Below are 27,902 nucleotides of genomic sequence, written 5' to 3'. Positions count from 1 at the left end.
AGAAAGCGAGGAGAGAAATAAATAAAACATATATATGCAATGTATTATATCTACTCAATATATACAAGGATGTACAAACGTACACAACTTATTCACAATTACCCTATAAATGAATAGGGAAAGTCGTTACTCCGTCATCGGCTACGGTCCTCTTTCCGTATAGGTAGTTTAGGCCTTTTCTCTTTTGAAAGTAAGTAAAGATTTTATGACCTTTAACTCTGAATCCTCGATTTGTTCCAGTTGATATTTCTTGATTGACGAGTACATCTTTATAGTCTTTAGCTGTCAATTGGTTATGCCTCTTCGATATTCCTTTGGAGCTATGCTTGGTTTGTTCGCCTATGCAGTAGTAACACTTGCTGCACAAAGCTATCACTCCTTCTCCCTTCCATTCCGTATGAAATTTGCCCACTGTACGAGAATCAAACTTGGCAACCGCTTTGCAACAGTCTCGAATGATCCAGTTCTTTGCGCTAAACATACAATCAAAAAATGATTGCTTGTGTTTCTGACAGTATTCAATTGCAAACCACTGTTCATACTCGTCCATAAATTGTCTCCTCTTTTCTGGTGGCACAGCGGCGAATAGATTGGGCTCGGAAATTGAAAGATACATAGAGTCAGTGTCACATTGAATCAAAGAGAATTTGTGAAACTGTATGAAAACTGATAAGAAGTCGAAATAGAATCTCAGTAATAACAACTTTGCATACTCTAACACAAAGAATCCTATTTGAATGGGAATGTCAAGCTTGATTAGAAACTTGGCACGCTCAACCTCTACTACATCTTTCATCTCTTCCAAGCCTTTGAACCTCTTTTCATTCACCGTAGAAGACGCCGATGTATCCGTCAACTTATGAAATGATATATCCGTATGATTTTCCTTGTTCACTAACGTTCTTCCATAAGCCGAGTTTCCTAAAATGGAGATAGTATATATAATATATATATATATATATATATATATATATATATATATGAAATCTTATCGCTAAGATAGTAACACTTAATTAATCTTCAGTTCTGGTAATCTGTCCCATCAGTTTGCATGAGTCTGAGATGATTTTCTTGGTAGGGTCAATATCTCCTAGTCGACTAGCTGCCATTACCTCTTCTCCAAAGTCTGTGAAACATTTTTTGGGTGCGTATTGCACAATTTGATGAACGGTTGTAATTTCTAATCCATGATTCAGGTACCATTTAAGCAGAGGGGTAGCGAAGAGCATGCGTTTGCCAAAGTAGCTGTTAAGTAATGTTTTGCTGGGAGATTTGAGTAATCCATTTTTGACTGCGAATTTTTTCATGTGATTACTCAAATCATTTCTTGATAAGTTTGCGTGTTTGCATACCGGTTGATATTCAGAGAAAATTGTTTTCAGATGGTCTGGTGTACTAATATCGCATTCAACCATGCCAAATAGTTTTCCATTTTTCACTTCTTCGATTATTTGCTTCTCTGTAAGTTTTGGTCTGTTATCGACTATGAAAGCTGGATTTTTGCAAAACTTTTTCAACTCTGGATCTTTCTTTTTCATTTCTAGAAACTCACATTCCCATATATGATGTATGGTATATCCAACAGCCTTCAAGTAACTCAAGTTTTGGTAAGTCTGCAACTGATTTTCTATGTCTTTCATTTTGTCTCCGTGTTTGCCTTTTGGGGAGTATTTGCACAAATGTGAGTGAAAGTAACAGCCTGATAGTTGCAAAACGTGTTCTTCTTTACCCTTCTTGGCATATCCATCAACTGGTAGCTGCCTACTGCCACACCTTTTCTCGCGTCCATTGAACATGTGCTGGCAGTCTACTTTTAATATTCTTTCCATATGCGTTATCCATTCCATAGCTAGCTGACCATGCCTGCTTTTCTTCTCAATTCTAAAATCATTAGACTTTCTTCTTCGAACGTAAGCGCCAGTTGGCATGTCTCGCATTAAGTTACTCAGATACATACCACTTATATCGAATCCTAGACAGACTTTGGTCTTTTCCGCTGCATCGCCGTAATATTCAGGTTTTATTGTTGTTAAATTCTTCTCCTGATATCAGTTGAATACCATAGATAATCCTCCTCTGATATTATTTCTAACTAGGTGGTATAAGTCTTTATCTCTTTCGCCGTACAAAAAAAGGGTTGCATCTGGGTGTTTAAGTTGTAGTAGTCTACGTATGGCAAGCCCTGGCATAGATATAGCCATTTTAAAATCTAAGCTTTTGCTTCGGAAGAATTGACTTTGCTTTTCCAGAGCTTGGATAAATCCTCGACAGTCTTCGTTGTTATAATAGACTAACAAGTCTTTCAGAGTTTTCATGCTGTACGTATTCCAGATGTCTTTGCAATACTGATAGTCTTCTTCGCTTATGCCCTCTTGTTTTAATTGACTGTAAAAGTCTTCTCTCTTTGGAAATGAGGTTTGCTTCAGTAAATCTAATGATGTAAACTTTTCATAGATCCAAAAGAATTTCTTGGCTTCAACATCCATAGCTTTCAAATAAGCTGAATAGCTAAATCCTGGTGCTAGGTAATTTGTAACGTCTAAGAAGCGAAGGTCATCAGTTTTCAAGCACATGTACGCATTGCCTTTCTTCACCGTGAATGAAATTTCCCTATTATGTTTGACTAAGTATTGGACTAACTCTTGTTTGATTAGAGGTATGTCATAAGCGCCTGAGTTGAATCCAAATACCAGAAGTTCGGCTAGATATTTATCTAAGTCTCCTTCTAGTCTGTCAAACTTGAGTTCTAGATTGTCTAGATCCTTTTTTTGGAGTACGGATTTCTCCTTCGCTATCACCGCTGTTCGTTTTTCCTCAATGGCTTCAAATATATCATCGTACAGACATCTCAGTTTTGCGTAGCATAGTTCTGACAAGTTTTCGAGATAATTCATCATCTTAGATACGACGTCATAAGCTATTCCGTTTTCATTCACGAAGCAAACGGGTTCTGTGTAGCCTGGAATATTGCTCGCTACGCTAACTGATGCAAGTTTGTGTTCCGCTTCCCAAGTCATAGTTTTTGTGTTATTAGGCAGGCTAGACTTATCGAAGTAAGCTTCCGTGTCAAAAACTGCATAGAATGGATAATATCGTCTACTGTCTTCCACACTGATGCCATATTCGTCTAATTGTTGGAAAATAGTCTTTGGTGATGAGCAAGTACCGTTTGGATATATGTATTTAGTGGCATTCGTACAACAACCGATATGTCTATTAAGCAAAGTCGCTGTGCGTAACAGTTTGGAGCAAAACAAACACTTGTAAGACCTAGTGTATAAACGTAAGTTTTTGATCCAGCAAAAATGTTTACTTTCCAGGTGTAAATTTAGTTTTTCCTTATAACTAGAAGCACCCTTTCTAATCGAGTAGGCAATGGTTTCATCAGCTTTTTTTTCTAATTCGTACACATTGACAGATATTTTGAAGATTGTCTCAATAGATGATAGGTGTTCAATAGATATTCCCGTAAACTTACTTCTATCTAGTTTTGCTGTTTCGATGTAGGTGTTGAAGTATTCTTGAACGAGTATTTCAGACGTGGTGCATTTTCCTTTCATGAAAGCTAATACTCTAAAAAAACAAAGATTGTCAGTATAGAGCTTCCCATTGCTATCCTTATCTAGTGATACTAATGCACGGTTGTTTCGTATGTATTCAGGTAGAACTATCCCACACCCGATCGCGTGTGATGGAATGGGATATACGTAGAAAGAAATGTTGGTTAACGTATGCAATGTCCATGAGGTATCAGGCCTTTGTCTGGTGACACGTTCGATCAAGTCCTGATCTTTCATCTTCTGAAGGAATTCGTTAAAATCATCCATATTTTCTATCAAAAGAGGTCGGTCAAAGAGTCTGTCTTCATTGGGTGATGCATGAAAGTAACGACTTGTGGACTCTGTATGGTTAATCAAAATACACCCAATCGCTGCATTAATTTTGAACTTGTGTTCCTGATCTTGATATATTGACTGTACTGCTGAATTTTCTATCGTTCTGGTCATATCGTTATCTTTTATCACTACATTGTATATCTTAGTATGTTTTCGAATCAATGAATATGTCTTTATCGCTTGCCAATTTTTGTGCATCAGTTCAGCAGTTGCTGGACTAGTTAGCATATCGGAACTAGGCTTGGTGCTATCATCATTCGGATAAGTAGTAACTCTTGGAGGAGGTGAAATCGAGCCTTGATTGTTCTAAAATAAATGTAATAGCTATTGTTAGTACTATACTAAAGAATAAATGCTTATCTTGAAAATTCATTTTGTTTCATAACTTTTCAGGGAACGAACCTGTGGGCAATTATGTTTGCTAGGGAGTGTTGTCGAAATAATTTCGTTGCATTTTTCACATCTGATTGTGTGTTTGGCCATTCTGTGTCTTGAGAGTGATTGTTTGTGAGCATACGATTTCTCACATTCTGGACACTCATATCGATCTACAAGAATTTAATTTTTTTTTCTTTTGCGAGTCTGTCTCGTAAAGTAATGCGTAACCATAACATATGCACAATATAATCAATATTCGCAAAACCATTATCGCTTAGGTGAATATTCGTATAATACAAAGTTTGATCTTTCCTTGCACTGGTTGAGGGATACGATTATATTTATTCACTCATCAAATGCACTGGTTGAAGAATGCGATCATGTTTATTCACTCATTAAATTACGCATAATCCCTTTAAGTTGTCATTCACTAGTTGTAATAACTTTATGGCTTGCAAGTGCTAGCGAGGAGTTTGCAATTTCATGGATCACTGGTTGCATTTTCCTGACTCGTACGCATTTAAATCTATGAGAGCTAGGTGTAATTCGAGTTTGTCACTACACAATGATTGACAGTAAATCATAGCAGGATATAGATACAGGGTTATCTTTAATAATCTGGTTTATTCTGACATACAGTCATGCATGTTGTACTAGAAAACGTAAAGAATACCTGTTGCTAGTGAGAAAAACATTTGAATTTAACAACTGATCACAAATCGTACAAATAATACAAGTGTATAGGCATATAGATGTGTAGGTGTATGGAAAGGTAATACGTATAGATATATAGATTCAGTCACGTTTTATTGTCAGTAATAGTTATCGTTCAGTTTAAACTTTCAAGCCAAACTGGATCCGTGGTTGATCAACTGTATGTTCTGTAGGAACATAGTCATGAGGGCATGGCTTAATGATTAGCTCAGTCACACTCAACCCCCAGGCAAAATCGTTGTACATGTTAGATTTTTTTATGGCACGGCTTCTGAGGATAGCCTCGAAGACACAGTTTCGGTTTTCCAATTCGGTAATAGGTATGAGTTTCACCTCACCATTATCCAAAGCGTTGACACATTTTTCTCTTTTATTATTAGAGACGGTATCAATAAAAGGCGAGACAAATTCGCTGTCAGGTTTAGCGTAAAAGCCCACCTCAGCATTTAATTTTTTTTTCATGGCTTGTAGCATTTTTACCAGTACAGCACTTTTCTTCACCAAAATGTTTGGTGATCCCGAAGGAGATTTGCTGTAAAATATTTGAATTGGACCGTTAGTGGTAGCACTTTTGATAAATATTCTTTTGTCATTGTTATAGATAGCATATCGTCTCTCATTGTTTTCAATGACAACAGAAAGCTTGTCAGGATCGAAATGATCTTCTTCAGCAAGACAAGGACCACTAGACTGGTTACCTATGCCGAAAGATTTGTCTTTGGCAGTTTCTTGATCAGGTTCTTTCTCGCTGATAGCTGATACTTGATCCCGCACGTCAAGTACTTGGTCACTGATACCGCTGTAAGAAAAACATTGGTTTATGTCAAATCAAATCAGCATCTGTCATATTATTCGTATTACAAATCGAAAAAAAACAAAAAACATTGATTGCGGAGTAGGTTATTTACCTTGTGGTAGGTTGATAGTCAGTGATTTTTCTTGTTTTGTCTGCTGGTTTGGCCTCTTTTCCCTCTGAGTCACTGCAAATCAAAAATTGATTTAAAGCGAGTGGAAGAAATATACACCGAATGTATATTTGGGAAAGAAAGTTGAATCGATATTCAAACCGATTGAACCAAAATGTAATAAATATTTGCTCTGCATCAGACAGACAGCGATACAGTGTTACATTTATAAAGCTTAGCTGTCAGTAGGATCTTATCATTCGTAAAATGTTTAGATACCCTCCTTGGTGGATTAAAATTAGACCATTGCCTTCACTACCGCAAACAGACGACGAACCAACATACTTAAATACATACGAGCCTTTACGATACGAGCACATATATGAAAATATTCCTTCGATTCATCCTACATATCAGAACATTTGTAGGCTGCATCCTCGTCAAATACTTCTGAGCTGTGATATTTGCAATGCAAACTAGGTAGGTTTTAATATTATTACCTTTTTCGTTTTCTGGAGGGTTTCTTCTTATCATTCAATTTTTTAATCTCTTCAGCCAGCTTCTTCTGCAGCATTTCCATTCTCTGTGCTTGGCTACAATTTTATGTAAATTATCAATACCTACAGGAATAAGTACAGATTTAGTAAACGTACATAGGTATGTTCCAGTTTACTTTCTTATCTATCTAAGGGTAACAAGGATAAAATTGTAAACACTCACTCAGCATCGGTCTCATCCATCTTCTAGTAGAACAACAAAATGGTAGACTCACAATGTTGATGCGTATCTCCCTCCAGGGCTTGGGCTATGATGAGACAGAAAAATTTTGCCTTGTTATATAGTATATGGAAGTGTTGACGTCAGCGATAACCTAATTTAGTGTTATTGATGAGTTTTTCTTTTTTTAGCCAGTTTTGACCTTTTTGCGCTAAATATTTGATCGAATCTGCGGGTACAAGTTCTTTTGCAAATTGATTAGCGGTTTTTTGTTTTCGCCATTTTTGAGTTGTTTTTTTTTTTGCGCGGGCACGTGATTAGATGTGAAGATTTTGGAATAGTTGCCTAATGAAATTCGATGATTATATTAAGGTCAGCGGTAAACTCTGTAGAAAGTATGTGATTAAGTCTTTTGATATTGCGGTGAGCGGTTTTTTGTTTTCATCAATTATACATTTTTTGCATACCTTTTAATTATATGTGCTGGTAATGAGGTATTTGACGAAGTAATTTCTGAAGTAATATTAAGGTCAGCGGAAGCTCTGTAGCATACACAGCTAGTTAATCGAAATATATTACAATGAAGTCGTTTAAAATATGCCATTGCAAACTAAAGCTATCAGACATAAGTCATGGATAATAGTTTGAATATTCATTTTATTGATACATGTATCTTTTAACAAAATTTTTTATAATAAATGTAAAGGTTTTTCAAAAATAGGCCTTCATTGATGGACAATTCAAATCAATGTATTCTATTCTGTTGTTTAGGTCTTTAAATCGCAGATAATTTTTGTTGTCATTTATGGCTTCTATTGATAGTGTTATCAATAGTCTCTCTCGAATGGATAGGCTGCGTTGTTTGAATTTTTTTTCAAAAAGGTCCTTCATAGCGTTCGAATGATCCGCGTTGAGAGTAGGGATCCATACTATGGCATTCTGTCTTTGCAAAGTAGGCTCCATCTAAAATCAAGCATTTCATAAAAAAAACACTTTGTACAATCATATGTTCTCTTATAATCTTAAGCGTAGCAATTCAGATGTTTAGAAATTAGCGACTTACCTTTCCTCGTGCTAGGATGCAAATGATTTAATCAATTGAAAAATTGTAGAGGAGTTAAATGATTGTTCAGCAACGTCATAGACCTTCTGAGACTGAGCAGTAGTGAAGACTACCTCTCCTATAAGAAGAAGGGCTACCACAAACACGACGCAAAAAAATCGTATTGACATATTCTTGATAGATCGGATAATCTCATGACTATCAAAATGTTTGGCTTGTTCACTCATTGGAATCGCTGGTGTTATCGGATTTATGTTGATAATAGAGCTATCAACCTCAGAACTATCAACCTCTTCCGGATTCAAAGGAGGAGACATTTCAATTGTGGACATTCTAAATGGTAGCTGATGCCAAACTAAATCTTTTTTACATGCCTTTTATATTCAATGATTCAAAATAAACATCATAACGAGGTTAAACGAGTAACTGATTGTAAAGGTAAACGTGTATGGAAGGGTGTGAGGGTATGGAATGAATGGAATTAGACCGAATGAAATTATGATGTTTGGCATTCTTAGTGGTCAGCAAGCGCAAGCAAGTGGTCTAGTGAGCGTATCGAAAACTACCAGTACAAAATTCCTGGTGAGCGTCCTTAGTGGTCAGCAAACCTAGTGGCAGGCATTTTAGTAAACTCATCGAAAAATACCCGTACAAAATTCCTAGTAAGCTGTTACGCGTTTTTTATGGTAAACATCCTAGTAAACTTATCGAAAACTCCCTGTACAAAATTCCTAGTAAACTTATTGAAAAGTGGCTTATTATACTACTTATATGTGGATTATTATTATTTTTATTAATTTTTTATTAAAAATAGCCATGGGGAACTGAGGATGACAGTATATTACTTTAAAGAAGCTAAAGGCTTTTGCACAAAATGTATATGCTGGAAAAACATTTCAATTTCTAAGAGAGCTTTTAAAGATTATCTGTAAGAAATCTATTAGATCTTTTCCAAATGTACCTGGAGTAAGTCATACCTAAACTACAATGTAATAAAAGCACATTTTTGCCCCAAGAGGTTTGTTCAATTAATCACTGTCACACAGTCTGCAGAATAATGCATGAACATACAGTCAACATGCAGTCTTAAATTACCCTAATACTGTACAATGGGACATTGTGAAATTAGTATGATGATGGCGTAACATTAAAAAAAAATTCAACCAGCTTGTTATAATTTAAATTGCTCTACATGTAGATAATAGTTATTTTGTCGCGCTATCTTAAATATTCGTACATAAATATATGAATTGTAAGCCTTAGACCTTTAAAAAGTCTTACAAAACAACAAAACAACAAAAGAAAAGCACAGCTCAAGATTTACATGAAAGTTAAACTCAATCCCTAGTTTTCTGTGAGGTATATTTTATGTTTTGATAAAATTAATATAACAGGATATTCAAATTATAAATATTATGCTGTTCTTTGTATGACACGATTTAGATTTATGTAACATACTGTTAATTGTGGTGTTTTCATGTCATGGTGCCAGTCAAATGACTGAAATATAATTATTTATCAAACCACACAATGTGATTGTATTATTTTGTTAAAATCACTTATTCACTGTAAAGACATAAACATCAGCTAATTAACATTGCCGTCAGATTCAGTTCAAAGATTTATGAAAACTAGATTTTGCTCAACTCACAACTGAAGTTGGATTAATTTCCTTCATTCACAATGAAAAAACTTCATTTTATCTGCGTCATTCGGGTCATTATCTTCATTTTCTGATTCTACCTTTTTGAAGCCTACATAACTCCCATTCGGATCAGGCCACATTGGGCGTATGTAGGAAACAACTAATGAATGAATAACCTTTCGGTTTTTTCTTCCAAGGTACTCAAAGACGACATCTATATAGTCTCTCTAAGCATGGTGTCTATAGTTTAAATTAGTCATGTTAGTAAACAGAGGAACATCACCTCTGAAGCCAAGAAACCATTGATGCTTGAATCATGAGAGTTGTATCATAACTTTCTCTAATATCTGATTTATTAGTAAATTAGATTGCACGATGCAGCTATTTATACCAGGAATACCTGAATATATAGAAATATACTGATCATCCTGAAAGTTTGTATTAGCCAAATTTTTAGTATAGCAAAATATTTTTTCAATAGCTGTTGGCAAGTCTGAACAATTGCCACAGTAGCAAAATTTATATGGAGTTGGTAAGACGTCAGTGGAGGTAGTTGTAGGCAAAGCAATTGTATTTGAAGTAGTGCCAGTGGTAGTAATAGTAGTACTCATGGTCATTGCTATACTAAATGTTGTTGAACATGAAGATGATGAAACCGACTGTTACTGTCATTTTTGCTTGCGCTCATTGAAAAGTTCACCACTTATATGTATATTTTCATACTTGCCCATCTTCAATGTCATCATCAATTGGGTAGCTGTTATAAGGAGTAGTTGTTCTAATTGTGAGTCTTCTAGTCATTGTATTGTAATTGTAAAAGAACAGCGATAGAGATAAATTATAGTTGAAATATTTTAGCGATACTAGCAATGATGATCATAAACGTGTGTTCTAAATGTGCATTTGTTTCCGGATGGTCACAATTGCGGGGGACGCGCAGTCTCCCTCATGTTAAAAAATCACGAACCAAGTCAAACGTTATGTGTCTCTTGATTGGATGATTGTTTGAGAATCAGTGTTCCCAGTGGCGAGCCCGTTTCACACTCATTTTTACATTTTTTCCTACTCATGCAATTTTTTCAAAATATGTAGTTGAAAAAAGACTCCATACTCAGTTATATGCGGGCGCACAATTATTTTTTGTTTTAATTATATTGTTTGTTATTATATTAGATTTGTTTTAATTATTATTATTAATTAATTGAGTTATATTATAATCACATTGACTCAGTGTCTTATCTCAACAACTTTATTATTCCCAGTAAGTGAAATATCAACATATGCTAATATAATATATGTTTTACTTACCTGTTGGTCTTCTGTGTGTAACCTACTCTGGCTAGTACAGGCTTCTTTATAACTAGTAGCTGGATATAATAATGCCATCTGTTTTTGATTGGTTGAGAAGAATAAAAGTTATCAAATAGTGAGCAATGATGAATTGATTGGGTGTTGAATGAAGGAATAGGAGGTATTTATTACTACAGCTTCATGATTGGCTGGTTCTACAGTATTGTAATTGGCTGTCTTCCCTGGTCATTTCTTAATTTAGCTGAAGTTTATCTGAATAAAATGACTAAAAGGAGCCACTTGTAAAGTTTGATGAAATTGTAAATAGTCAGTTTAATGATACAGTTTAACTTAGTTTTAACAAGTAGCAGATTTTCATATAGACAAATGTTGCTTAGAAATCTGACATCCTAAAAAGTTAGCCTAAGGCAGCTGGAAAATGGCAGTGAGGTCAGAGCTACTTGATAGTTGGTTAAGCTTTTCTGAGACACTTGAGGTTTCACTGATAATCAGAATTTGTCTGCACAACCAGTAGAGGCAATATTTATTGTAACTGCTGTAAATTCAAGGCGTATAATTCAAGCTCTATATATTTGGCACAAAACACTGGTTTTGGCAAGCACCTGCCATATAAGTCAATCCTTTTCTCTGGCTCAATTGTTTGATGAGAGTATTCTAGTAGACATCAGAGTTGGGTGAAGTGTAACTAAGGAAATGACATGCAATAATTGACCACATCATCAGTAAAAATGCCCATGTTTTTTTATGTCATTGGCGATATGACAATTAACAAAAGAACAAGATAAGACAGTTATGGCAGCATAGTGCAAAAAAGGACACTTCCCTGTTGTGTAGACCCGCCTCGCCAATAGAACAAAACTGCTACCTATAATAAAATGTCCAGTATGTAAAGGAAAAGCAACGTGGCAGCAAAAGTTCCCACTAACAATTGTGATTATCATACAAAAAGGATAAATGAACAATTAAAGATCTTTGAGTTGGATTATCTCATAATGTGGACTTATCAGCGGATGGTATGAAGAAAGCTTTTAGTTTAAAAAACCAATTATTGTAAAGTTGATCTTTACTTTAAAAAATGAAGGCTTGAATTTGAATACTTAATCCAACTCGTGTTGTGAAGAATTACTAGCAATTTACTATTTCATTCTGGTGTCAAACTTTTGAATTGTACTCTTGAATTAATGGTATGTGCCTGCTTAAATTAAGGTGGCCATTTTGAATTTACAGCGTAACCAAATGTTTGCTAAACCCAAAACTATCAACTCCAATGTTTCATCTTATAATAAAATTGAGCAATGCTTTTATCTGCTATCAAGTAAATAATCCCTTTCTGAAAACTGCAATATATTTAAACACTTTTGGGGAACTTCCTAAACGAGTTTCATAACAATGGAAATGTACTGTATGTCTCCTTTTATCCAAGTAAATGTTTAAACAAAGAGAACATTTCTATCATTTTGCAAAACTGAATAACTTGGTGCTTTAATTAATATTGTAATTAAATAAACTCCAACAACCTTTTCTTTACACGATCAAGAAACGCAATAATTTTATTGTTTTTATTAATGTTATGACATTTTTATGACATCCACAAAGGATATGAGACTATGCACCTTCCTTAATTAATTAGTAGCAGGAAATGATGCCTATATTAGTGAAAAAATATACCTTTTAGATACTCCACCTAGTAATATAAGAAATTACTCTGTGAGGAAAAACAGAGCTCTAAATAATGCTGTATAAAAGAGTTACAGCTTGAAGACGGTAGCTATAGAACACTTTAAAATTTACCACTATTACTATTATAGTTATTATTCTTACTTGTTACTATGTTATCCTACTAGAGTTTTACCATAGAGTTGATCTTTAGCTATCTGCGTCATACTTAACCTCCTATCACTATCCTTTATTGTTGAAACCAAACTGACAGTTTCCAAGCTAGTGCAACACAAGAGACCACCCAGAAGCTACAAGCTTAGCTATTTTAAATCAGTAGATAAACTAAAGAGAGCATAACTCCAATGTGAGCAGCTGGCATTTAGCCACTAGTTACTTTCCTCTAAACAAAGATATTGTCATTAACTTAATGAGTATGTTGAATAATTTTATTTACGATGATAAACTCATGTTTTAGCTCAGATGAGTGTAAGACAAGCATAGTAGTACTAGCTTGTATTAGCAAAACTCAGTTTCACTTGCTTATGAATTGTCTGCTCTACAGAACAGACAATTCTGCATAAAATGTTTTACTTTCATTGAAGCTACTACTATGTTCAGAGAGCGTCAGCAAGTAAACTTTTCATTTGTTCCATCAAATACTCTCACTAATTAATTTTAACAATTTGAAAATAATTTTTTTTATAATTTTCAACAAACTTGATCCATGACAGGTTCTACTTTCTAATACTCTGTGGCCGTTATAAAATAATAACCACTGCTCCTTTGTATTTTTAATATACCATATATGATTTAAAGGTAGACGAATTACTGTAAAACCATTTTAAAGTAAAAATTTTGGTATTTACTTATTATACATGTGTTTTCGGAAATGTTTCCGCCATTTCAAATAAAAAGTGAGCAAGAATAAATACTCCGTTATCATACATGCAATATCAGCACTGATTTAAAAAACAACCTAACACCGCAACCACTTAAAGAACATCAATTATCAATTATTTTTATTATATATTTCAGTAATTCAGTACTTCAGAGTCTTGGCTTTTGAATGAGCCTATGTTACATACGCAGAGAATACTATAGAGCTATGAAAAATAGGGTTTCTAAAGATTATCCTGCAATAAAAAAACACTTGGTTGTGGTTCCCACAAGGCGATGTCATAATTATATTTTAGCCTTAGGTAGCCAATTCCTTTTGCTGCCATTGAGGCTACGCTTTTCTGTGACAATCGCTGCTCTTACATGTAAACCCAGAAAGCGCTTATAATACACTAGGATTCTAGATAATCAGCAATGCCTGGGTATCGTGCTAACACCCGACTAATACAGAGACATGTTCTGAGTTAATAGATTTTGGATGATTGTTAGAGTTTGCTTTTTTCATCCTTTCATTCATTTTAAACATTTATAGTATTGTTATCTGAAGATTTTGTATTGCTTTCCATGTTGCTTTCTAAATATAATTATGCTTCAATAATTATACTCTGAATAAGAAACAGTGAATCACTGCATGAACCTCTGTGCATACTATTATGTCATCCGAACCCATACTAATCCCTGGACAGAAAACTGGAAATTAGTCATCTTGTTCCTTAATCTCATGAGAAGACTGATGTTCTAACTATACTCAATTCAGATGACAGTCAAAGCCAGGCTATAACAAGGCTATACTCCACTGGGGAGTAACTGGCAATGCTGAATCCTATAGTTACAAACTGATGCTTGAGGTTTGGTTTTGCGGCGACTAGGGCTGCCTGTTGTTAATTGAATAAAAATCAGAGATGCGGACACCAAAGCTCAGAGGACAATTAATCATAAAATATAAACTTCAAAAATTGCCCATCCAATACTCATACAATCTTTATGGTCAAGTATTATTCTGTATAAATTATTTTATTATCGTCACAATATTACATCATTATACCATTGTAAAAATCTGTACAGGAACAACCACACTGTAGATTGTATTCATACACTCTCAAATATTAACCTTTCATATTGGCCTGCAAAATGGGCATTTTTCCGTATTGATTTATTTTTACTGTTTTGGTTTGGTATCATTTTAATCAAAAAAAAGTTCATCATCATCAAATATACTTTCGATGATAAAGGTAATCAAATGGCATCGAACAAATTATGACCTTTAGTGGTGTGGCCCTAAGACTATATGTAAATTGCAATCTAGAGATATCATGCAATGCTTGAAATTAATTAGCCTCAGTCATGCCCCTCAAGATCACATTAAAAAGAAAGGGCTAGTGCATAATATCATTGGGAAAGACATAGTGCGGTGCTTGGATTCTAAACTATTTATCCCCAAAAAAATTTGTACACAAAGAGCTAATGACACTGATTCCTTTGTCATCTTCATTGGTTCTCTGGAGTTGTCCTACTTTTGCCTGCCACTAACGTCATCATCGTAGTTGATAAATATAAACGGTAAATGATAAAAATAAGCGGTAAGAGCACACAACACCGAATATGAAAATTGTGACGTCCTAATTTGTGAGCCTATAGCATTGAACATTTTTGTGGTAGAGCGCTGAGGAAATCCAATAAACACCAACCAAGGTTTGTCTCACCATGTCAAACAATGGCTCATTTGAAAGCCAAGATATCGAAAAACCTGAATAAGCTGAAACATTACTGATATTTCTGATGTGCTTCAAAGTGCTCATGAAGTTGTGCTTCATCATGAATATGTTATAAAGTTACTTCACAAAATCACAGATATCAGATAAAAGTGAATACATTATATATATTACTAGTAAATATGCTTAAGACAGTTGGTTCAGTCATAAATTGTGAGCTGCCATTCTTGTGTTGTGTTGGTTCCTCTGCAATTATGAATTTAATAAGTAATATATTTGATGATACCTTTGATAACAAAAAGGATTAAAATAAAAGTTTATTAAAAATACATTTAAATAAACTTTGTTCTATATACAGCAGTAAATATTCAAATATACCAATATCAAGTTCAACAAAAAAGTAATATTCATGTAAAGTTAGCTTAACAAAAATTTTAACAAAACGGTTAATTGAATCTTTTAAAGCATTTCCGCCATTGTTATTGTGGCCTCAAAATATTTTGTTTTGATAGTGTTTTGTGTTTGAAGATTGCCATAAGTTTTAACCTGGTTCTGTGTGCCATACTAGGGAAAATGAAGCAAAATTGCTAGAATTGCAAGAAATATTCAGCAAATCTGCAGCTTGATATGTGCAGTATACTTATTTTATTCGCTTTCATCACTTATACTTTTTTTTTTGGATTGCATTTTGGTAAATATTTATATTGCAAAAATTTAGGTTGACAACTGTATGTTTACGATACAGAAAATACTTGTTAAACATTTATTCAGACATTTGCTATCATTTGGCAAATTCTGTTGCATTGTAACTTCCCTTGTCATGCACCTTATTGGTTTTTTATTTGTTTACCAGCCACAGTGTAGGAAGCACATGATTGAAAACAGAAAACTCTTAATTCACATTTTAGTGTACAGTCGTTGTACTAATAACACTGTAAGTGTGTCATATCCGACATTGTTTAAACATGTTGACAAACTGACAAATTTAAGAGTCGTGTTCTCCTTCTATAAACTAGCCCTGTAAGGATGGGTAAAGACTGACAGTTTCAGTTTTTATGATTTCCCATATTTTGCAAATTTTACATTTCAGTTCCCTACGTTACATAAAATATTAGTAGAAAGAATTATTTTGTTACTGCAACTCAATGTATTTATTTTATAAGCCAACCGTATTTTATGTTATGTTTGGTAGAACTCTCTAACAATTTGAATGAATTTGAGCAAGAAACAAGTCTACAGACAGTGTTGCAGCATTGAAATTAGCTTTAGGACTGCAGATTTGCAAATTATTTACATTCATGTCTTTTCATCATGCTAATGAAACTGTATAAATACATTTGCTTATTTTCTATACAGAGCTATAGTTAACTATTAAATATTGTTATACATCTTTTAAAAATGAAATGGTAGCTCTCTAGAGAAAATTAAAAACATTATAAATTACATATACTCAGTCTAAAGAACTGGTTGCCCTCTGTTGTCACCAATTTCAATTAGTTTACGTAGACTATTAAAGGCCACACCATATAGTTACTAATCAGTCTACCAGTAAGTGATTGCAAAACCTTGATTATAATTTATTAATTCTTTCTCATTTGATTATGGCCATCATCATATTAACCAAACTGGAAATATGTAAAAAGCACAGAAAGTGTTCACTGCTAACATTAAGGTAACTCTTTGATGTCGCTAAACATATTAGAACTCTACTCTTGAAAGCTAAACACATTTTAGAGAGCCACAAGGAAGTAATCTATACTTCTACTTATACACAAAATCAACTGACTTCTGTAAATGTACCAGAGTGTGAGATGCTTCCCATTGTAGAAAGTTTGAAAAGAGTAAAGTGTCACTCAATTATTTGTGATCGGGCTTTCAGTATCAAAAGATAGTATATATCAACAGTTTTGAATTTTCTCAATGCTGACACAAATACGATTGGAAAAGAGTTCTTAGGGTTCCAACCAGTTGGTAAATGCTCTTGTCAAATTCTCTTAACAGATAGTGGACAAGCATTTGCAGAAGTCAATGTTACAATGGTGCTACAGATATAAGCAGTGTCAGATGTAGTGTACAATCAGTTATTATAAAGAAACCTCCATCAGCAGTTTACATGCATTTCACTTCTTATTGTTTCCACTTAGTAATCGTGAAGTCATGTCAGATTTCAGTTAATAGTTCTGTGATGACAACAATATATACAATAAGTGACAAATTCAACAGTAAGTTAATGGTTTGGTGTGAATGACTAGCTTTACATTTATTAATATATGCTAGTTCTCTGACAGCCTAGCGGTTCAAATGAGGCTTCAAACAGATAGCTGGACAGACATGGCTCTATACAGGAATAGACAACTCCATTTATGATTAAATTATATTTTATAATCACAAATTATAAATTTACTAATTATATTTTGTTCATACTAGTCTACTGAATGTTTTTTGGTATGTGAGAACTCATCATATGTACAAATATAGCACAGAGAATAAATATGTGTCTAGCTATTTCAAGATGTGACTAGGTGAACAGATTGTGCAGATGTTGGAGTGTGGGTCTGCTAAGCCATGTTTCATAGGTTCAAATCTTGTAAGAAGTAGTTTTTTTATATTCTTTAACCTGGGCCACAGACAGCCACAGCTCTTATTATAGTAAATATTCATACAAATCAATAGATAGTACTTTTTTTATCATAACTTTGTTCATGTCATGTAATTGATAATTATACACTTCATTAGAATACCTCGAACAATGGAATTCCTGAAATGCAGATAAAAGTGGTGAAAATCACAATTATTTTTTTCACTACAGCTAGTGCGACGCCTGCATGTATGCAGCTGGAAAATTATTCTGGACATGAGAAGTTGAAGAATATAGAAAAATCAGATTGTTTGTGTTTTAACTAAACTTGATGGGTGACCGTGATTTTCTGTTAGGTTTTGTGTATTGGTTGGACCAGAGACAACTTTAAAATTGATATGAAAATCCAACTTATTGTATTTCAGAAAATGAAGTGCATGCTACTCATTTTGATTGGTTTCTAAAATAAGTCTTGCTGCCAACTCTGTTAGCAGTTTATACGATGTTGACTAGCATTAAAATAAATTGTGAGAAACTCTGCACTTTCCTGGAAGTTAGAAGTAGTACAAAAAAACTCTACCCTCTTTACATGGTTATGGTAACATAATCTCTGTTGAAAACTTTTTCCTTTCAAACATCAAAACATTGCAAGATAGATCCAGTTAATTTCTAGTAAGCTAGTTTTGAATTGAAGATAAACATTTCTTGTGTGCCGATTAGTGTTTCCACAATTAGTTCAAAGTGTATTAAAAAATTTGTTATTACAAAACTCAAATATAACCTTATTACCATTTTATGTAATTATATACTTATAGTTTTTGTTTATTTCATATTTCTCAGATGGCAAAAGTAACACACTCGGTGGTTATTATATGTCATTTAAAAGATTCACTTGTGGAAGATGGGAAATATAAAACACCTGAGACTCAGGATTTATCCTTTCTTACAGGGTCATTTGATGAAAGGAGGACACAACTCTTAAATTTGTCAGCAATTACAACACAGTAGTTGTAAAATTTACCTAAACTACGTGATGATACCTGTGAGTCCTTTTGCTTTTGCTCTTATTTCAATAGTTGTTTATTAATCATATAGCATGCATGTTGATGTTTAAAAAGCTATTCTTTAAGAGTAAAGCAGTTTTAAGATTAGATACATGTATTTATAGCGACCTGATAAAAGGCCTGGTGCCTATGTGTGTGAGGTTTAGATGAAACATGCTTAAATATGTTAAAATGTGTTTCTGCTCTCTTATAAACATACAATAACAGCACAGGCGTAGTTGAAAGAAAAATTATTTTTAAATATTTAATATCATAGTTAGCTCAAATCTTGTAGAGCAAATGCTAATATCATGATATTGCAAAGCTATAGGTTTTACAAACGATTATAATTTGCCTCATTTCCAATTTTGAAATGTCCATAGGTACAGGTAACTTATCTATAATCTGCAGGTAGTTCTACGTTCAGTATATGAAGGCTACAGGATATTCTGAGCACTTAAGTGTACTCACTGAGTCAGCACTATAAAACTTCACTCAACAAGGTTCAGAGAAGTCTGATTTTTATACTACCAGTGCCCTTTCTTCAGCAGTACAGATATGTAGTTGACAGGAACAGTTTCAGACAAACTGGTAGCTTCAATCTACTGTAAAGCTAGAAATAATATGAGTTTGTCTATCTCTCATTTAGGAATATAGCCAAACTGTTCCTTTGAGAGTAATGCCCTGAAACTTTGTCAAGTATTTTACTGTGCACCTGAGTTATGAACAGCTGACATCAAAGTTAATAACCCTGTTTGTTACTCTTTTTAAACATAGGGAAACTGTATTTTTATTTTGGTATAAAGGGAATTGTGTTACAATGCCTATTTATCTTTATGTGACACTTGTTTTATCCCATGACCAAACACGAGCAAAGCAATTGGTTGGGAGATTTATGATAAATGCACATATGCACACAACTCACAAAAATTATAACCGTTGTAAACCCTTTGTACAGAAATCTCATCAACAAATGTAACCATTTTTGTGCAGAGTCGTTTAAGTATAATAACGATACAAAACACATATAAACCTATTTACATATATTACCAAGTTTTTGATAGGTAGCTGCAATATTCTATAACTAACCAATCTGATCAGATTATACATAAATTATAAATAATTATAAATAAATTAGTGATCGTTTCTTTTTTTCCGATCCTACGGTAGTCTGATATTTTGGACACTTATAACAAGCACTTTGGTATTTCAACTGATGTCCAAAGCAGTGAAAGTAAAAAAAATGACAATGATATTTTTCTAACGATTCTTACATTATTACCTATAAAATTGTTACAATATTTAATTGTAAAAATAGTCATTCGAATTTACAAGATTGAAGTATATAGTGAGCGATGGTGCGCATTATGTTACTGTTTTTATTTTCTAAAGATTTTGTTGATGGTACTATGGCTGTGCTTAATATTGCATTACTGCCAAGCTATTTTTAATAGCTGCAAAATTAAGTAATAGGCCTACATTTTTTTATAGATATACATCTATTTCTATGACAACCTGCCAAAATCTGTTTAGATTTTTAAATTCAGCATAATTCTTTAGATGTAATTACAGAAATTTAGATCAATATATCAACTTATTGATATTGGTCGCTATGACTCATGATATACAGCCCCCAGCCATATATATATAATTATATATATATATATATATCAACTCAGGTGAGTTGCAGAAAAGTGCGCTATTGGGAACAGCTAAGATCTTGAGGCGAGTGCTCAAACTCCCAGGTCTCTGGTAGGAGATCCGAGTTTGAGCAGAATTTACCACCCATACGGGGTATCCGGGGTGAGGAAACAATTATATATATATATATATATATATATATATATGTGTGTGTGTGTGTGTGCGTGCGTGCGTGCGTGGGTGTGTGTGCGTGCGTGCGTGCATGCGTGCGTGCGTGTGTGTGTGTATTACGCAGCAGCTTGCCATTTTACTTCTAATATTGCATTTCTCCTGTTGTAGGAAGAGATATAAACATATACATGTAATATTTTCCTTTCATTATTGCTGTTTGTTGTACATAATAACACCCAGTACAAAGTTTGATTCAGATTTTATATAATTGTTCAAGTGTATTCTGGAATAGCGAACTTGGCCTAAACATGAAAAGACCTATATACATGTAAAACATGTATATAGGTTTTTTCATGGTAAATACCAACATATTGTATTTACATGAATACATGTAAATACAATATGTTTTCTATAGTTGTTTGGTGCTATTTTCCCACTTCTGTGCAAGCACCTATGTTAGCCAAGTTCCAATTTGGCATTTTACAAATCTGTAAGTGTCTCAAAATCAATGAAACTAAATTATCAGTGAATGAGCATAATCTATTTAAAGAATATCTCTAAACCTGATATATTCACAGTAGCAACATATTTAGATGTTTATATAGTATTTCTATACAGTTAGAACAAGTAGTCAATTAAAAGTTGTAAAATAAATTGATAAAAGCAAAATAGGACTCATTTCATTGTGATGCTGCAGTAAAAGCTAGCAAAAAGATGGATTGGTTTATCTCCCCTTCAGGAATGGCTACAGCTCTCCCACTAAAAATTTAACCTTAGAATTTTGTAGTATATTTTACTGTGCACCTAGGTTATAAGTGGTTGGTATGAAAGTTAATTACCCTGCTTGTTACTCTTCAATAAAAAGGATGGAGACAATATTTCTAGTTTGGTATAAAGAGAGTTGTGTTACCATGCCTACATATCCCTATGTAAAGCTTTTTTATATAGATACTATACTCTTCCAATCTAGTGTACCATCAAAGATGTAATAATTTAGTGTGCGACTATTCTGGGTGGTCAGAAAGTGTTTGATTGTTGCTAATGTGCAGTATGGGCTATCATGCTAAGTGCTGCATAATCTAATGCTCTACAAGAAAAATATTTTTCATAAATTCAAACCATGGCTTTATACATAATGGGATGGCCCTTTTTATAGCAGAGCAACCAATTTTAGCTTACGCGTCATATGGAGTTTATAAATGCATTTCATGAAGCTATACATTTACTTCTACATTTAAATTCTTCCAGATAAATCTACATCTCTCTACCATCTTGAACACACTGTTTAACATCGATATAGCTTACATGAATTAGCTTACATGTATTACATTTATTATGCTATAAATATATATTTACACATAGAGAATTTCATAAAGCAATTCATTTACCATATAATAGTCTTTCGGCAGTATATTGGTTGTTAGTATACCGAAGTTGGAATAATGGCAGACATGCAATTTTGGTCTACTCACTAATATAGCAAGTCATTTGATTTATACTGACTAACATTTTTTTCAGGCCAACTGTGAGACATACATAACATATTTGCTGCGAATTGGCTATCAAACACCAATTACCATCTTGGTATCTGTTGTTTGTACAGCAGTCATTAATAGTATATACAGAGATCCAGAAAGTCTTTGAAGTATGTGACTCAGACAAACATATGACTACTAATATGAATGTCTGGTTCACCTCACAAGCTCATTGATATTAGCTGTTTCTATTGATAAACAAATTATTCTTAATTTGTGAATTTAACATTTTTTTGTGTCCGGTGCATAAATTAATTGTTTAGGTAACAGTCTAAAGCGCAGTTACTTGTCATAATCTGTATGAAATTTGCTACAGAAATATTTATAGCTGATTTAATATTATACAGTGACATTCCTAGCAGGCGAATGAGGCATGTGAACCTAGCAGGTCCCTTGTCATGGCTGACATTAAAACTCTGATAAATAGATCACACATGACTACAGAGGCCACTGATATCGTATCACTCAATAAACACACCTCTTGACATTCAGCCTCCCTATGTACACAATCCACGTCAATGAGTGTCTCATCGAATAAAGCTGACTGTTGCTAGGAGAGGAGATCATGAGCATAATACATTTTATACCTATTATTCCTGTCCTTACTTTCATCTCAAACTGGCATTAGGAAACCAAGAGTGACAGACACGCCTCTCTACAGCGCCAGCTGCTAACTGCCCTACATATACATATATATATATATATATATATATATATATATATATATATATATATATATACACTAAGTGGATGCTGCACAGTTCGTTACGGAATGCTCAACGATAAATTTGAGCTAAATTATAAAATATGTGTAAGAGGAACTTCACTCTAAAAGTTAAACATTTTATTACTAATAGTTTCAAGTGGTACAATAAGTATCACACTCTTCAGATACAATGCCTAAAATGAATTCCACACACCAGTAATATGCTGTTATGCGGAGTTAGACAATCTGATAATTGGATGAGTGTACAGAAGCCAAAAGCCAAATAGTTAAGTGATACAATTATGTAGCAAGAACTTAGATGAATGTTTGCATGATGATAATAGGTCGTTATGTTTATTAAGAGTGCCTAGTGATGGTCTGCAAATAATAAAGAATTTCTAGTTGCCACAAGTTGCTAGGAAAACATGAGAATAATACATTTTATCTCTACTACTTGTGTCAATTCCTCCATCTTACCATGATGATAGGGAAACAGACATGACAGACACCCCTCTCCACAGTGCTAGCTGCCCAATATATATTATTGACTGTTTTTGGTCTTGAGTAGGCTGATGATGACTGTGATTCCTTTTGTTTTTTATTATATATCCTGCATGTTGATGCTTAAGAAGAAGGTTCGTATGAATCAGGTAGTTTTGACAGCAAACATTTTTAGTGATCTGGTGAAAGGTACAACTCCCATGTGTGAGATGTTTGGGTGAGATTTGTATTCAGAAGTTTGGACTCATTTGAGTCAGAGCTATAAATCTTCACTCAAGAAGATTCAAAGGTGTCTGACCTTTACACTACTAGTGCCCCTTTTTCAGCAATACAGATATGTAGTCCAGTTGACAGGAACTGGTTTAGATAAACTGATATCTGGACTCTACTGTAAAGCAAGTCTATTTTCTTTTCAGAAATAGCAACAGCCCACCTCAGGGACTTTAGCCTTAGAACTTTGTGTTGCATTTTCTGAGCACCTGGGTTATGAGCAATTAAAATCAAGGTTATTAACACAGATTGTTACTATTTTTGAAATGGATGGAGTCTGTATTTCCCTTTTTGTACAGAGGGAGTTGTGTTAGCATGTTAAAATTCTATGTTACAAGTTGACACGTTTTTTAAATGTCGGTACAGAAATAGTAGTGCTGCATTGCCTATGCAAATTTATGTAATGCGGTCTTTTATAAATTTAATACCGTACCAGTTTAGTGTGTCATAAGAAATAAGTGCTATAACTTTATGTAGGACTAGGTAAACGCCCGGCATTGCCCGGGCATCAAAAGTCTTGGGACAGAAAATTAATTTTTACTTTACATATAAAAATTAACCCAATTTAATTTTTAAATGTCATATCATGAGAAAAGATTTTTTTTGTACAGTTCAAATGAATTACGAAAAAAGACAACAAATGTAAAGGTTTTTAAACTATTTCAAACAGCTGCCACTTTTAAATTTCATATCATGAAAGCAGTGTTTTGTTGAAATAAATTAAAAGGAAAAATAAAACTGTAAAATTGTTTAAATGTAAATGTGAAATAATTAGCAATTACTGGCCAAATATCGTGTTTTGCTATGATTACAATGAAAAATAATTTGGTATATAATTATATGATTTTAATTTGCTTCAGTGTTGGCATCATAAGGCGAAAATATTGCACAGACGTATAAAGTGGTATAGAAACCCATCGTAATTATCTTATACAATCACTGCCGGTTAAAAATCATGAAAATTATCATCATTAAAAATATACCAAAACTATATGCTAACCATGGTAGCTATAGTAACTTAATTAACCTATTAAGTTACAATTAAGTAACCTACAATAACTTAAATGCATTCTCTTGGGAAATGATCTGCAAAAAAATGTGATATTACAATATACTAGGTGCAGAGTTCTTACCTTCAAGGCAGACGTTTAACATAAACACTGAATCTAATTTATATGAATTTGTCTTACTAAAAACATACTTGAAAGAAGTTTTAGTATGAAGTTTAATAAACTTTCAACTAACATTTTATCACTTATTTGTTTACAAACCCATGTTTACCATAACGGATGACGCTGACCTGACATATAATTGTCAAATTTCGAGCAAAACTTTTGTTGCGATTTTTGTGCGGCAAACAAAATAGCCCTAGAATGAGAAGGACAAAATGCATCAAGGTTTCATAAAGTTAATAGAGTTTTAATTAATACGTTAATTAGCACGGCAATCGACAGAGAGTGCATACAGTATATAGTATGAGCTATGAGTTGTAAGACTGTGAATTGTAGACTTGTGGTGAGACAACTGGTCTACCAACCTGCAGTCGCAACCATCATGAGTTCAAATTCAGTGAGCAGCGAACTTTTAATTCTAAATATTTTAATAGCTATAGCTGAACGGGCAGACAGATAGAGAACGACAAATTTGAGAATTATACACAGACACTATTATTGGTAACCACAAGATATTTGATTGGTGTGGATGTTACAGTATGGGCTACTACTCTGAAAGACATGTGTTTGAATCCTGCACAAAGCAATATTCTCCCTAACCTCTAACTATGGTCTTGCACAAATCTAACACAACACCGATTTTTGTTATGGAAAACATTAATAGTATGGTTTAACTTACATAAACTCTATATAAACATATATAGTTTAATAAAGTTGTACAATTACCTTAGGAATCTGTGGTAGAAATCTATTTTTTTATTTTGGTTTCTATATAAACTTAGAGCATTCTCTAGAGTTATTCCATTAGCTTATTATGGTCTTCCTAATTGTGATATAATATTGTCAGCTGTGTAAGTTTGAGCTATGCATTAAAACAGCAAGTCATTAGATCTCTGGTAACGAGCCTTTTACACTGAACTGACTGTGAGACTTCAATAACTTATATACCGGGTAATTGTATATTAAATATCAAGCACCGTTCTGGTATCTGATGTTTGTAATGCTGTCATAATAGTAAATATAGAGATCCAGGAGGTCTTTGAGGTACGTGACTCAGGTCATGGAGCTAAGTCCTAGCCGGCATCAAATCTTGAATAAATTGGATCACATGTGAGTACAAAGTTCAATGGTGTCTTATCATTATGCCTCTTATGCACACAATCCACGTCAATAGCTGTCTTATCAGAGCGTTGAGACACCCAAAATATTGACTGTTGCTAGGAGATCATGAGAATAATATATTTTATCTCTACTACTTGTGTCAATACCTCCATCTTATCATGATGACAGGGAGACAGACATGACAGACACCCCTCTCCACAGGGCTACATAGATGCCCTTTATATATTATTGTATGTTTTTGAACGTGAATAGCCTGGCGATGTTTGTTATTCCTCTCATTTTCAATGATATCCTGCAAGTTGATGTTTAAGAAGAAGGTTTTTAGGATTCAGGTAGTTTTGAAAGTAAACATTGGTAGTGACCTGGTGAAAGGTACGAATCTTGTGTGTGTGAAATTTGGGTGAGATTTGTACTCAGAAGTTTGTACTCATTTGAGTCAGAGCTATGAAACTTCACTCAAGAAGGTTCAAGATAGTCTGAATTTTACAATACAAGTGCCCCTTCTTCAGCAGTACAGATATGTAGTCCAGTTGACAGGAACTAGTTCAGACAAACTGATATCTTGACTCTACTGTAAAGCAAGAACATGGGTTTGTCTACATTCCTTTCAAAAAGAGCAACAACCCTTCTCAGGTACTTTAGCCTTAGAACTTTGAGTTGCATTTCCTGAGCATCTGAGTTATGAGCAGTTGACATCAAAGTTAATAACCCTGTTTGTAATTTCTAAGAAAATATGGAGATTATCTTTCCATTTTGGTACAAAGGCAGTTGTGTTACAATGTTGTACAATTGTACAATCCTTGCTACATTGTTACAATATTACATATCATTATGTAATGCTTGTCTTTTATAAATCTCACACCCTGTCAGGCTAGTGTGCCATAAAAGATCATCAGGTGTTACTTAAAGTAAGATTATTCTGGGTAGTCAGAAGCTGTTTGATTGGCGCTGCTGTCGCAGTATGGGCCATCATGCTAAACATGCCATGTGTTCGGATGCTCTACAAGACAATATATTTCATAACTTCAAACTTTAGACATTCTGAGATGCCTCGTCTAATAGCAAAGGTTACTAAATCTAGCTAACAAGTGTTATAAAGTTTATAAAAACATAGATAATTTAATGCCGTATCCCTTGATCTTTACATTGGGATTTATATGAAAAAATCTATATATCTGTACTACCTGAAAATCGTTACTCAGCACTGATCTAGCATAAAAGTAGTGAGCTGTAGATAAACATGAAGCATTTCATAGAGCTACTCATTTACTTTTACATTCAAACTCTTCCAGAAAGATTTACATATCTATCATCATAAACACGCTACTTAGCACCAGTATAGCTTTCATGTATGAAGCTCTATATTTACTTAAATAATTCCATAGAGCTATTCGATCACCATATAAGGGTCTTTCATGAACATGAAAGTTATTGTTATACTAGTGTTGGATTAATAGCAGCCAAGGAAATTTGATCTATTACTGGCTATCAAACGAAAAATACCATCCTGGTGTCTGTTGTTTGAACAGCAGCCATTATTAGTAAATATAGAGATCAAGAAGGTAGTTGAAGTATGTACACCACACAAATGACTATTTATTTGAATGTCTGGTTGGCCTCTCTTGTTTACTAATGTGAGTGTAAAGCTGTCACTATCGGTAAATAAAATATTATCAAATCGCCAAATTTTTATCATTCTGTGCACTCATCATAAATTAATTGTTGCACTAAGAGCCCAAATGGCAGTTACTTTTCTTTCCAGTTGTATGAAATTTGTTACAAGAATGTTTATACCTGATCTAATGTTACGTGCAGTAAAATCCATAACGGGTAGCTGAGGTATGTGAACCAGACAGGTGCCTAGTCATAAATGGCATCAAAGCTCTGATAAAATGAAACGCAAAATGTCTACAGAGTCCAATGGTATCTTATCACTCAACAACTACAACTCTTGACATTTAAGCACTGTATGTATACAATTCACGTCAATGACTGTCATATCAGAGCATTACAAAACCCAGAATGCTGACTGTTGATAAGAGATCCTTAGTATAACATAATTTATCTGCTATTTGTGTGTATACCTCAATCTTATTATGGCAACAGGTAAGAGCAGCTTTTAGACTACTTAAAAAACCATGCAGCTGCGAAGTTTGGGTATTTTTCAAAAGCAGTCAGTTTTAATCTGGAGAATTTTCGACTTTTAAGTGATGCCTGCTGATGCAGAACCCAGATTTCAAGTGGTTGCGTATTAGACAAAATCTAC

This window comes from Watersipora subatra, chromosome 6 (genome assembly GCF_963576615.1).
Source record: "Watersipora subatra chromosome 6, tzWatSuba1.1, whole genome shotgun sequence".
Classification (NCBI taxonomy): domain Eukaryota; kingdom Metazoa; phylum Bryozoa; class Gymnolaemata; order Cheilostomatida; family Watersiporidae; genus Watersipora; species Watersipora subatra.
The sequence above is the reverse complement of the archived record's forward strand: the minus strand, read 5'-3'. Positions refer to the sequence as shown.